Raw genomic sequence first — 8,057 nt, 5'->3', positions numbered from 1 at the left:
CTCCTAACTTCGTAGTTTGAAGTGACACGTTGTTAGTTAGAGATAGAGTTCTCACTGGAAAGTTCGCGAATAGTATTCCTTATTCAATTTCCTGTTTCAACGTGTTCGCGTACGTGCGTGATAGTGATAGACTTGCTCGCATAGCAAGCTCCGCAGCATCCACGTCCGTTTTCTCGAATCAAAATATCGTCAACCACGCGGACGATATTCGCGAGATAAATTCACGGGATCGCACAGCGTCCACGCCCGTTTTCGCTAATTAAAATATCGTCAATCACGCGGACGATATTCGTGAGTTAGATTCACGGTATCGTACAGCGTCCACGCCCGTTTCCTCAACGAGCGCATCCGTCTACAATACCGTAGCCGCCAGCTGTCAACCATTGGAGGTCGGTCCTGCCAAATATTGACGTGACAGAATTTGGCGCAGTCGTCAATCCTTGAGGGTCGTTTCCAGCCATTTGGATCAACGCCTGTCAAGCAGAGCGGACCGTATTCAGAGCCATCGGCGCACCCGTAGCTGTTCATCCGTTGCGAACCCATTTCTCGTGTCAATCGACAAACAAGCGAAGCGTAAAAGTAAGTGGAACATATTATCGCGTATGTTTCAGGGTCGCGTGCATCATTCATCTGTGTAAGATCGCATGCAGGTGTCGGCATCGGGTCCTAGTCTGTTGATAAAAAGACCAACACTTTTATTAAATGTCAGTCAGTGGAAGAGCAGAGTAGCCGGGCCGCGGTAATCTCTTCTCTTGCTCTTATAGCCCCGCCAGGACGTGACAAATTTGGCGCAGTCGGTAGGACACTCGTTGGTCACCGATGTTAGAGACACCGTCAACACTTTTGTAGGATACGTCATGTGTCCTACCTCTGCCAAAATTTGTTGTGACAAATTTGGCGCAGTCGGTAGGACACTCGTTGGTCACCGATGTTAGAAGCACGGCATCGAGGAATAAAAATAGAATCAGTGTTAGCACGCGAACCCCTGCGCGTACCATCATTGTTTGACAATTTAACGCAGTAGACTTAGAGTCCGTGAAAGCATAGTGTCAGTTAAAAGTGCGACGGGCAGTGAAGGAAATGCCCTTTCGCCCACGTTACATACTCAAATTATTTTTCGCGATGTTCGTACTCAGTACAAATTCATCGAGAGTTTTAGTGAACGTTAAAGTGCGACGGGCGGTTTAGAAAACGCCCCTTCGCCCACGTTATATAGTCGGATTATTTTTCGCGAATTTCATACTTAGAAATTTTCAAGCGACGCAATCATGGAAACGCGTAGCGAGGCTAGAAAGAAGGTTCCTCCTACGGAAGAGGAATTAATTGAATTCCAGAAAGATTTAGCTCGTAGAGAAGCAGCTCTCATTAATCAAACCGCCGCGTTGACTCAACTCAAATTGCAATACGAAACAGAAACGCGTGAGCAGAGAGAAACGTACGAGGATATACGCCGCGAGATAGCAGAAATCCGATCGGCCAGAGATTCTCAATCAATTCCAGCTAGCCCAGTCGTTGCGCCCCGCGAACCCATAATGCACGATTCTTCGAATTTCACCGTTAAACAAGCGGTTGAACTTGTGCCTACCTTTGACGGCACCTCCATAACCGTGCTACAATTCGTTCGCGCGTGCAAACGAGCCTTGGAGGCTGTTCCAGCCACAGCTGAGCGTACCCTCACTAGATTAGTATGCAATAAGCTTAGAGGACAGGCATACGCCGCGATTGAAGACGTAAATATTAACACAATCTCTGAATTGTGCAACCGCCTGAAAGATGTACTAGGCCCATATAAATTCATCGATCAGTATCGCGGAGAATTAGCTTCGATACACCAGGGACAGTCCGAGCACGTGTTGAATTATATTACGCGAGTAAAGGACCTTAGAACGGCGATCATAGATTCAGGCCGCGGGGTCCCCAATCTAGACGAGATTGATAAATTCACAGTTGATTGTTTCATGCGTGGTCTTATCCCAGCGCTTCGAGCCGAGGTCAGGCTCTGCGCGTCACTCGAATTACAGAAAATATTCGACGAAGCAGTAACCGCGTACAAACAGTACGAGCTTGACCGTGTTCGTTATCGCGACGACGGACGCCGCGTTGCATTCTCCGACTCTCGTAATCGCACACCAGAGCGATCAAGCAACTCTTCTTATGATAGGAATGCGCCAGAGCAGCGCAACAGATCTTCGGAAAGGAAAGATCAACGACCTTCCTTTTCACCTCGTGAATCCTGGCGAGACAGGAAACCCGATAACAGAGACGCGTATCGCTCTCCTCCTCCGCGACGTCACGAACCGTCGCAATCAAATCAGCGCGAAACGTATAAACGCGAAGATCGCGCTTCCCAGTCCCCAGGTCGCGATCGCTTTCCTACGGAGAATCAGAAGTATTGTAAATATTGTAAGCGCACGGGACATGACATACACGAATGTCGCCGCCGCGAATATTACAATAGAAATGAGTCGGGAAACGAATCAAGCCTCCCGACAAACGCGATCAAAGGACGGGAGGCATCCCAAGAGAATCGCCAAAAGGCAACACAGCTGGCCGTCATCAGCGACGACCAGCAGTAGACGAAATTCGAGTAGATAGGAGAGATAACCCGGACGGTCAGCAGAATGAACGACCATCCGCGAAATTAGTCTCGGCAATAAATCTCGCGCCGGACTCCCCTATCCCTCGAATAAAAGCAAAATCGTCACTCTTCTCAAAAGAGTGTGAGTTCCTCTTGGACACCGGGTCCGAGGTCAACTTAATCCGAGCGTCTGGTATCAAATCTGACGTTCATCTAAAAACTGACAGCGTCATACACGTCCATGGCGTGACAGAAGGAGAAATTGCGACCCTCGGTTATATCAATGCGGAGCTAGCAAATTCCATTAAAGTCACGCTACACGTTCTGCCTGACAGTTTTCCAATTAATATAGATGGTATCTTAGGCTCCCCCTTCTACAGAGAGGGAGCAGAGATATCATTTGCGAAGGAATGCGTAGAGTATAAAAACCTACGTATTCCCTTTTCGAATCCTCGGGAATATTCCATCGAAAGCCGTACCGCCGCCTGCATAGCCGTCAACGTAAAGGGCCCAAGCGAAGGGTATGTACGAAAAGTAGATGTAAAACCCGATGTGTTCTTAGGTGATTGTTTAGTCACCAACCGTAACGGAAAGGCATACCTGCGATGCTTTAACGCATCGTCCGAAGTGGCGTCCTTCTCCCTGCCTACGTTGGAGGTGGAAGAGATCGAGGTTCCCTTTTCGAATATTCAAGCCGAAGTCAATTCGGACTTATTCAATGCTCGTGCGTGCCGCGCGCACGAGACGATCGTTAACGATCAACTCGCGTCTTCTATTAATTCCGGTAACCATTCCGACGATTCCGGTAGCCATCCCGATTCTTTAAATAATTCCGGTAACCATTCCGACGATTCCGGTAGCCATCCCGATTCTTTAAATAATTCCGGTAACCATCCCGACGATTCCGGTAACCATCCCGATTCTTTAAATAATTCCGGTAACCATCCCGACGATTCCGGTAGCCATCCCGATTCTTTAAATAATTCCGGTAACCATCCCGACGATTCCGGTAGCCATCCCGATTCTTTAAATAATTCCGGTAACCATCCCGACGATTCCGGTAGCCATCCCGATACTTTAAAGAATTCCGGTAACTATCCCGACGATTTATATTCAAAGTCCTGTGTGGAAAGAAACATCAACGCCTTCGCCTCAGATGAACTTTTAGAATGTTCATATGAGAACAATTTAGAAAACATTTCTATTCCTAAAGTTAAATCAAAAGGAGTTTATGTTTTGCCACAAACTCCTATCTTCAAATCCTCGCCGGAACAAGACCTCTTGCAGCTTCAACGATCAGGTATCCGTGCGACCGAAAACAAAGTCCATGCGTCTGGCAAATACAATTCCGCGAGATTCGCGTCAGCAAGAAAAAGAAATAAAGCCGATACATTATACTCGCCCGAGATAACTAAGTCTGATTATAAGCTTTCGTTATGTATCTTGCGAAACGAATTCAATCTTCCTAGCGTTAACAGAGTCTCCAATATCGTTACGCCAACGATAAACTATCGCAGCGACCCAAGAGCGAAATTTAAAACCTCTGGTCAGCATCACCCCACTCCACAGCAGGAAGACGATATCCCTGCGACGCAACGAGATCTTCAAGGAAAAACCGTCACCCCTGAAGATCATCAGTCTCTCGACAACGCTATAACAGCAACCATGCAGCCGATACAAGCAGCTATCTTGCTCTCTATTGCCACGCAAGCCTCAACACTCATTGGATATGACTGTGGAGGTTCAACCTTGAATAGTACCACGTATTCAACTATTGACACTCTTAACTGCGAGCCAGAAGACATCGCACCAGCTGAAAATTTAGAAAGAATTCAGCTCCTGCAGCTAGCTGAATTCTCGCAAGCTCGTGTCTTGCAATGCCATATCGGAATAGACAGAACCATATACTATTGTGGCATGCATTCACATAATTCGGTAGTATCCAATGGTCGACAAGACTATATATTACCGATCTCCAGCGAAACCTGTTCGAGCCTGCACACGACGGGGACAATATTCATCACCCCAGCCGCCCAGATCACAGGTATTCAGCAAACTCGACCTCCTCTCACGGCCTCACGTTAGCAGGAGTTATTCAGAACGATGGTAGCTGCGCTGGAACCACGTATAGTGATCCGTTTGGGACTTGGACCGATGTCGTGGTACAAGCTTTAGTCCGCATCACGATCCGCGACTACATCGCTTGTCACGTCCGTCACTGTGTTTTTGTTACAGGTACCAAGAGAGAGAAAAGGATGGCACTCAAGAACAGTGACAGACGTACGGTGGATATATGAAAAGTAATTGAGGAGTGGTCTTTCGTGCCGAGACAGCCGCGGGCTGTCATATGCACTAGGACAACCGATATTGCTATGGATGCAGTCAAGAAGAGAACGTCCGACGCGGTTACAAGAAGTGTCCCAACAAGAATCACGCGCGAGATGATGCAACGAAAACGGTGAGTTTACAGGATTCAGCAATTATACAAGACATTATACGACTCACCGCAATGCTGTATTAACGCCTAATAATATTGTTGCAGCAGGAACTGGCGGTACTGGCAGTAGGTGTCGTACATCGGGTCTTCTATACTGATGTCCTCGAGGTGGGGAAGATCTGGCAGAGTTGCTGCTGCTCGGTTCGGGACGACGTTAGTGGCCTTGGATGCTGGCCGCAAGACGACACGTTGATGAGTTGGCAGTGGGACGTCACTGATGATTCGGCAACGGACCCTGGGAACGATGATCGTGTCTCGGCTGTCGTCGTCGTCGGCTATGTCGATTACCTCTGGACGATCGACCGGATGCAGAACTGGCGTCGGAGCTCGCGAGAGGTCCGCGTGGTTGACCTCTTTATGAAGGTTGCAAGGGCAACCGTATACAGAAACGTAATCGGACGCGTCACACGGAATGTGCTCGGTGGTTCCCAGAAGTTCTGTCCACTCGGTAGTGGCAATGATTTGATCGAGCACCGCTTTATTTCTCAACGCGCGTCTCGATTTAGCAAGTTGATACTTGCGTCCCGCTCGACGTGGGCGTCGCATAGGTAAGGAATAGTAATGACGGAATATTAATAAGATAATGAAAATGAACTTCCATTTGTTGTTAACCTTTTAGGTAGTTAACTCGCTTCACGTCTATAGTGGCGGCTCAGCGTTTCCACTGCGCTCTTTAGACCAATTCTAGACGTGGCACGAGAACTTCTCTATGACTCGCTTCAAATTCCTTATTGGCGGCTCAGCGTTTCCACTGCGCACTTTAGACCAAGTCCGGATATGTCACGAGTATAATATATTCAATGTAAGAACTGAATTGGAAGATAGTGTTGAACTAACACAAGAATAACACGATCGAAGCACTGGTATAATAATGATATATTGAGTAAGAACTGGTAAGTACACTGGTATACAATATGTACGTAATATTATAATAGGAGTAGTAATTGGATTAATGAATAATGGATTTTGTAATATGTTGTAGGAATAATGTATGAGAATTAGGAGTTGAGTTGAGTTGAGTTAGAGTTGGAATTGGAATTGGAATTAGGAGTGATGGATCGACACACTTCACTTTCGCGGAGCTAGACTGAACACGTCTGCTCTTGTCGTCGGAAGAAGCCGGACTGGCGGCTGAGGCCAGGTTGGCACGTCTGTGCGAGTCGCTGGCTGGAAGCGGACTGATGCAAGCGTCCGCTCTGCCTTGCCTCCTTCGGTCGGAGTGGGGATAGCTGACGCTGCAGTCTCTTTGTTCTTCAGTCGTCGGAGTGGGAGAACCGCTGACGCAGCAGCGTCTTTGCTCCCGGGGACTGCAGGTGCATTTCTGCTGACGCTGCAGTCTCGTGGCTGTCCTATTGCCCTCTACGAGCGTGGGACTGCTGATGCAGCAGTCTTTGGACTTCTCGACGTTTCTAGAAGCTTCTAGATGCTTCCAGAGTGATGCAATACTTTATTGCATTATGTGTCGTGGTGATGGGTTGAAACTGAGGTAAGGTGTTGATCAAGGTGAAGTTATGGTGATGGGTAAAGACGGAGATAAGGATTAGAACAATAGAATAATGAGATCTTAATACTATGCTCTTATGTCTAGGGGACGGTGTATGGATCTTATGCAGATCAGACCTTGTATACATAGTGTGTGTACAAGGCCAACGTCGTACATCGGACGACGTAACACCTCCCAACGCGGAAAAGAAATTTCTTACAAGGAAGAAATTTCTCGTTCAACACTCGATATCACACTCAATCATGCGACGCATCGTCCGGGGGTACTCCGCGCAGGGAGCACAGTTCTCGGCGAGTATTTCCTATATTTGTACGAAACACTGGTCGCACTGAAATGTTGTCGGTGTCGGCACGTGGGGCTGGGGCTGGTTTTATGCAACTTATTTCGCTTTGTTCATTTTGCATAGTTGGGTTTTGGGTGGGTGGGGAATCACTGGTGTCACTGTCACTTTTGTCTTTTCTGTAACTGACTGTATATTTTAATTGTTAGGTTCGGCTGTTCCGTCCTGGTCGGGATCCGCATTGTGGTCCCTGATGTCTGCAGCTATGTGTACCTTTGATGGCACCGTCCAGTCATCTTCGTCTGAAGTGGCGTCACTATCGCTGGTTTGGAGGTCTTCCGAGTCGGAGTCAGAGTCGAAGTCAGTGTCGGAGTCGGAATTGGATTCAGAGTCGAAACTGAATTCTTCGATAACTGGCCTACGGCTGTGAGGGAAATCCGTCCTGGATCGCATACGTGCTATTCGGTAAGCGCATGGAGCACAGTCCCAGACTGGCTTTTCATCACAGATGTTCTCTTTGCATTGTTCACATGTGTTGTACATGCCGTACATTCTAACGTGATCGAAGCGTTCCGTTCTTCCTATCTTAGCAGGCAGACCGCATGTGCAGCATAATTGTTTTCCCTCGGAGGTTATGTAGATTGTTCCCGTGAAACAGATTACTTCGAGGTAGTTCTGTAGATACCTCTTGGCTCTACGGTCTGATGTCCTATGGATCTTGCCTTGTTTGCACATCTTGTTAGGTTGTCCCGCTTGGATGCTGCTGTCGTGACGGTTCGTAGCGTACTGACGGTCTTTCGTCAAGTCGCTAGTGTCGTCATTACTTTGGTGTTGCCTGTATCTCATCAGGGAGGTGGGGGCTACTGAGAACGGGCAGGGTTCTTTCCTTATCTTCTTCCAGATGAGTGTCACGTTTCGCTGACGCGGGGTTTGCGTTAGATTATTCGGCGCACGCTTGAGTTTGTTTGCATGTACAATTTTAAAATGGTTCCCTACTTTAATTTTTACATTGTTTGAGTCTAGGATGTCGCAAATTTCGTGAGGACCCGTATATTGCGCATCGAATTTGCCCTTGCAGGGTTCTTTGAGTAGGAATACCTGTTCTCCCACCTTGAATTCTACCGGGTTAATTCTTCTATCGTAGTATGATTTTGATTTTCTTTTCGCGGAGACTAAGTTTCCGCGCGCGCGAATCTGG

The sequence above is a fragment of the Lasioglossum baleicum genome, unplaced genomic scaffold (assembly GCF_051020765.1).
Source record: "Lasioglossum baleicum unplaced genomic scaffold, iyLasBale1 scaffold0278, whole genome shotgun sequence".
Classification (NCBI taxonomy): domain Eukaryota; kingdom Metazoa; phylum Arthropoda; class Insecta; order Hymenoptera; family Halictidae; genus Lasioglossum; species Lasioglossum baleicum.
This window is presented reverse-complemented; position numbering follows the sequence as displayed.